The sequence below is a fragment of the Cynocephalus volans genome, chromosome 4 (assembly GCF_027409185.1).
Source record: "Cynocephalus volans isolate mCynVol1 chromosome 4, mCynVol1.pri, whole genome shotgun sequence".
Classification (NCBI taxonomy): domain Eukaryota; kingdom Metazoa; phylum Chordata; class Mammalia; order Dermoptera; family Cynocephalidae; genus Cynocephalus; species Cynocephalus volans.
Genome location: NC_084463.1, coordinates 135,599,423 through 135,605,836, shown reverse-complemented (window position 1 = coordinate 135,605,836; position 6,414 = coordinate 135,599,423).

Genomic DNA, 6,414 nt, shown 5'->3' with positions numbered 1-6,414 from the left:
GTGTCCACCAGCCACTGCCTTTTGCTAAGCTCACAGGCTGGAAGGGGCATCGCTGGAGGACAATGAGGCTGAGGAGAAGAGAGCTCGTCCCTGCTGCGCAGCCTAGACCCAGCTCTAGGGGAAGGGATGGTGGCATCAAGGGCACAAATCCCAGAACCTGCTCTTCCTGCAGCCTCTCAGAATGCTCTGTCCTAAGTCTCCCAGGCCTGTCATCCCGGCTGCAGAACTCCAGGGGACCCCTTGGCCAGCCAGGGGCATGGGCGTGGCTGCCTGGCCATCTGTTACCCAGGATGACTCTCTCGTTGGTGCAGATGGTGGGTCCAGAGTTCCCTCTCCCATGTCAGACAGCTGGATAGGAGATGCCACACTGCTGCAGCCTCTGCTGGATCTCTCTCATGGCCCCATTTTCCACATCACCCCCCTCCACTCCCTTCCATATGGTGGTTTCACTTCAGCATTACCCACAAAGATCTCCTGCCTCTGGCTCAGCCATCTCACAGACGGAAATCCACAGCATCTGGAGAGGTAGAAAGTTCTTTTGCTTGTTTAGCAGGGACGTTGGTTTTCCTGTTGTCCCCACTACCACCTTAGGTCATGACCTAGGATGACCCTAGGTCATCCTCGTCATAATCTCTCACCTGGAATCCCAGATCAGCCTCTAGCTGGGCCCCGTGCCCTGGGCCTGTCCTCCCTGAGTCCAGCCTTCTCAATGCTTTCCAGAAAGCGAATTAGATCTTGTTTTACCCTCCAAACCTGGTTGCGCCTTGCCAGCCCTCTCTATCTCCGTGAATGACAACCAGAAACGTGGGAGACACCACTCCCTCCTCCTTCTACCTGGTGCTGCCCCCTCCTGGCCCCATTTAATCCATGCGCAAATGCTGTTGGTTCTGTCTCCTAAATGTAGTCACGTTGGTCCATTCCCCTCATCTCTGCACCTGCTCAGTCCACGGCACCATCATTTCTCATCTGTGGTAGCCTCTGAGCACAATGACATCTGCCAACCTCTGGTCCTGATCTCATGTCACTTTCTCAGTCCCTGCCCCCTCCACCACCACCATCTGGAACACTCTTTCCCTTGCTCTTCAAACCAGCTTCCTTTCATCTCTTAGCCCTCAGCTAGAAGGTCACTTCCTTAGAGAAACTTTCTCAAGCTACTCTCTCTGAAGAGGATTCCATCTTTTATTCTCAGTCACAGCATCCTGGTCCTTTCCTTCCCAGCCCCCAGTACAAAGTCTCGGGAGTCAGTGAGTCATGAGCGTACTCACTTAACATGTTCATTGTCTGCCTCCTCACTGGAATGTACCATGAGGGTGAGAAATTGTCTGTCTCGTTCAGCACAGTATCCCCAGAGCCCAGCATAGGTCTGGCACGAAGTATAAATTCAACAAATCCTTGTACAATGAATGCGATAAATGAAGCAAAGATCTATCGTGTCTCTGCCCTGCTTTCACCCATCAGTGGCTCCCCACTGTCCCCAGTACAGTCCAGACTCCAGAGGGCCCATTAGAGTTTCTCCAAGACCTTACCTGAGCTCACCTGTCCAGCCTCCTCACTAGGTCTATGGGGGATCAGTCAAGATGAAAAGGCTCAAAGACAAATGGGTGCCATGGTACAGACAAGAGCCCTGGCCTGGGAGTGAGAAAAGGTTACAAGGGACAAATGATTGCTACAGTTCCATGCAGTGCTTCCATTCTGTGATATGTGAGGTTTTTTTTAAACCATAACAACAATTAAACTCTGGGCCAAGCAGCCAAGGGAGAAACCAGAGAACAGAAGTGACAGCTCTCACTGTGTTGGATGGCTGGGAAGGAAGATGCTGAGGTGGGGACCCCTGGTGCTGACACGGGCCAGACAGCATCAGGATCCTAAAGAGAGTGGTCCTGGAAACCAGCAGGTCTGAAAGCAGTGGCCACGCCGGTCTGGTGTCTGCTCTACGTCCAGTGCTCAGCACAGTCCTTGGCATGGCGTAGGACCTGGGTGAAAAATTGAGCAAAGGCATGTGCCATGGGAACTAGAAGCCTAGTCCCACTCATGTCACTGCTGAGGTAGAGCAAGATCACAAGAGAGCCCCAGGATGGTGGTCCCTCTCAATGAGAAGTCTCTCTGGATGGCAGCAGAGGGGCTACCTGCCCTACTCTTCCCCTTTCCCAGAAGAGACCTCCACTAGCCTTCAGCCACCCCAGTTGAAGGTGTCCTGCTAGCCCAGGCTCTGTTCTGCTCTCCACTGGTGATAAACATATCTGTAAATGAAAAATGTATCTGGCATGTTCAACCCATCCTTGCTGGCTCCTTGAAAAGTGGCTCTGTCCCTGCCAAGGCTTCTTGCTCCAATCCTCCCACGCCCAGCCCCGGGAAGCTGCCAGGGTTGAAGAAGGCATTTCTGAGTCTCCAAGAAAGAGTCACCTCGATTCCTGAGTGTGTGACTCTGGGCACATATCTCCGGGCTCAACCCTGAGCACAGATATAAGTCCAGCCTCTGCAGTGGGGTGGGGTGGGGGGAGCTGAGGGTGTCCAGGTGCTTCTCCAAGGACCACAGTCCTTCCAAGCAGCATGAGTGTCTCCACGCAAACTCAGAAACCTGAGCAAACTTCTGACTAATCCACTGAGCTCAATCCCCTGAGAGGGTAGAGTGTCTCCTCTGTTGCTAGGCACCAGAAGTTGTCACATAAAGCATCTGGTGGACATGTACACTAGCTTTTGAATGCTCACAATGTCCCTCAGTGGTTGGTTTTATTATCCCCACTTCCTCAGATCAGGGAGCAGAGCCTTGGAGATGCGGAATCTCCAAGGAGGTTGCATAGCTAGGTCTGGTCCCAAGTTCAGTGGTTTTCCATTTCTGGACAAATTAAGGAATGGGAAATTACAGTGCAAAAGGGATCATCCCCAAAAGATAAAAATGTCAAAATCAGTGGGATGTCCCCCCACAGTGCCAGGGGTCGGCTGTAAGCTCCAAGCTGCCTTCCTGCCAAGAAGGGAGCTGCCCCAAATGGACCAGGCCAGTCAGAGACTAAAGAGTCTGGTGAGGAGTCTGGGGACCTTGTGATATCAGAAGCAGCTGGGAATAGAGGAGGGAAACAAAGAAGAAAGTTCAGGAGGCGCTGATATCAAAGGACTGTCTCATGCTAGCGGGATGAATGTCATTCCAGGCAGCAAGGGCAAGGTTGGGGCTGGGGGTAAGGAGGAAGGGACAAGAAATGCCGCTGGCTTTGTGGGCATGTGCTCTGGCTCCAGAGTGGGGAGTAGGGGGTGGGGAGCAGGATGGCTCTAACTTGCAATACCTCTGTGGGTTCCTTAGAAGCCTCCATCTGAGGGTCCTAACACAGGTGCCTGTTACCTCCAGTGGCCACTCAGGACTCCCACCCTGCCCCGGTTTTCTGTGATTCACCCCGTTTGCAGGTTCACGTCACTGAGGTCTCCTTAGCCTCTAGTAAGAGGTCATATATGGCTTACAAAGCCTAAAATATTTACAATCTGGCCCTTTACAGAAAACTTTGAAAAAAAAAATTTGATTAAAGTTTAATCAATAGATAGTATATACTACACACCTTGCTTTTTTTTTTTCCACTTAGTAATTTATCCTGAAGATCTCTTTCTGTCAATACATAAGAATTTCTTCTTTTCTAGGGCACATCGAATGCCATTGTCTGGATGGACTATAATTTATTCAACCAGTTTCCTATTGATGGACAGTTAGGCTGTTCCAACATTTTGCTATTATAGACAATGCTGCAATGGATGATTTTGTACATGAAGCTACAGAAGGTTTGAAAACATTTACATGCCCAGATCTCAACGCAGACCTACTGAGGCAGTCTTTTTGGAGCTGGGGTCCCAGGCATCTGTATTTTTAGGAATTCCCCCAAATGGCTTCGATATACAGCTGGGTTGGGGAATTGTGTTCATAGCTCATGCCTCCTGGTGACAAGGTGCTAGATCTTCCCTGCTGGTCCCATAGGAGCCCCGAGGAGCACAGGAGGCCCTCTCACCCCTGAGGAGGTCTGTTGGCTTTCAAGAGCTGGTTGCAACTGGTCTCTCAAAGATTAGAGAGAAAACTAGGAAGGCAAAGGGTTATCAGGAGCTCTGAGTTTCCTCTTTCTCTGCTGAGAAGTAGTCAGAGCCCGTCTGGTCCAGGGCAACAATGCAGAGGCGTAGGGGCTGCAGAGTATGTGGGCGACTCCAGGGAAGGCTAAGTTGGGAGACATGACATTGGGTTGAGACGGGAAGCATGAGAAGGAGTTAGCCGGGGGAGGACACAGAAGAAGAAGATGGCCAGGCAGAGGGGACGGCACACGCAAAGGCTCAGAGGAGAGAGAGTGAGGCTCACAGCCTATTTCAGGAGCTCAAACCAACTCTGCAGCCTACATGTCATGGGCCTGAGACCCTTGAGTCCATGTTTTTCCCTCCACCAGGCTGTAAGGTTTATGAGGGTGGGGCCTGTGCCCATGTCCTTGCTCCCTCTCTTCCTTCTCCCCTCCCTCACTCCCACCCCCTCAATCCTCTTCTTCCTCCTCGCTTTCTCCCTTCTTTTCCTCCTTGCCTCCTTCATTCCTCATTTTCCCTCTTAGCTATATTACTGGTGTAGTGGATTGAATTATGCCCGCCAGAACTCCCTGAAGCTTGAATTGTGTCCCCCAAGTTTTATGTATTGGAAACTTGGCCCCCACTGTGACTGTAAAGAGGGTGAGAAATCCCATTATGGTAACTGAAAGGTGGAGTCTTGAAGAGGTGATTGGATTGTAGGACTGTGCAGTAGTGAATGGGTTAAAAATGGTGGTCGTGGGCATGGTTCTGAGGGCTTTAAAAGAAGAGGAGAGTCTGTCTTTCTCTCTTTGCTCTCTCTGCTTCCACCATCTTGCAATGTGAGACCCCTGGGTCTCTGTCACCACCACCAGATGGACTTTGGACTTCCCAGCCTCTGAAACTGTAAGCAAATAAATTTCGTTTTTCTTTATAAATCACCCGGTTGCAGGTATTTTGTTATAAGCAACATAAATGGACTAATACAGTTGGTGTCTCAAATATTGTTGAGAGAGTGAGTGAATGAATGAATGGACTTATGTCTGGGAGGTTGCAGTGGAGTGTGCTCCCTCTCTGCAAGCACAGCGGTTCCCAGGGGCGCCTCCGCAGTGCAGATGCTCCTCGACTTACAATGGGTGACGTCATGATAAACCCATTGTAAGTTGAAAATATCATAAATCAAAAATGCATTTAATACACCTAACCTATCAAATATCATAGCTTAGGCTGGCCTACCTTAAACGTGCTCAGAACATTTACATTAGCTTACAGTTGGACAAAATCACCTAACACAAAGCCTATTTTATACTAAAGTGTTGAATATCTCATGTAATTTATTGGATACTGTATCAAAAGTGAATCATAGTATGGTCATATGGGTACTCGAAGTACAGTTTCTATTGAATGCATATCGCCTTTGCACCACCATAAGTCAAAAAAATCCTAAGTCAAACCATTGTAAGTCTTAAGTCAGGGGCCACCTGTACCTGCAGGAGGAGAAGCCTGGCCAATGATGGAGGGGGGCAAGGGGGGCAGGTCAGCGAGGAGGTGGCCCCTGGTGACCTGTCCTTCCTTCAGGCTTCGTCCTGTACTTTTTCCCTGGACTTTGCTGCAGGTGAGGAGGCCCTGCAGAAGCGCTGGGCTCCTCCTAGATCAGGAGCTGCAGCCACATGGACAACCCTCCCCAGGGTTGGGGCTGCCAGAGGCCAGAGGCTACCGTGACACAGAACTCTGGACCCACAACACACGTGTCTTAGCCTCACCCTTTTCCAAACCTCCAAAGCATCTCACTTTCCAAATTTTGTACTAATCATTTGTGTAGAAAGAAGGCCCACCATCAGCTGCCCAACCTCGGGATAAATGGCCCATCCTCCCATCTGCCAAGTCCCAGGATGAGAGACTGGCTCATGTTGGGAATGGGATTGCAACCAGGGACTCTCCCCAAGCCCTTTTTTTTTTAAAATTCCTGGACAGTTCAGGTCTGGCTGTGATCCACCTCCCTCTTCAGAGCCCCACTCTGAGGCATCATCAAGTGAGGGTCCTTCATGGTGGGTCACTCTGGAGTCACCAGGAGAGATTCTCTTTCCTGTAATCACAAATGGCTCCAGCATTCCCACTCCCTTCAGTCCCACTGTCTGCACCAGTTTGGGGTAACAGCACCTCTCAGCTGGACTCCTGAAGTCCTCCTAAGGGTGTCCCTACTTCCATTGCCCTCTGAAATCCATTCTGCACCAAGAGGCCACTTTAAACCCATCAGACATTGTCACTCCTACACTTAAAACCTGCCACAGAGCACACCATAACACCTACACTCCTTTCCCAGCCTCCAAGGCCTGGCCCCGACGTGGGCAGACACCTTCTCAGCTCACTTTTCTCCAGGCACATGGATCTCCCTGC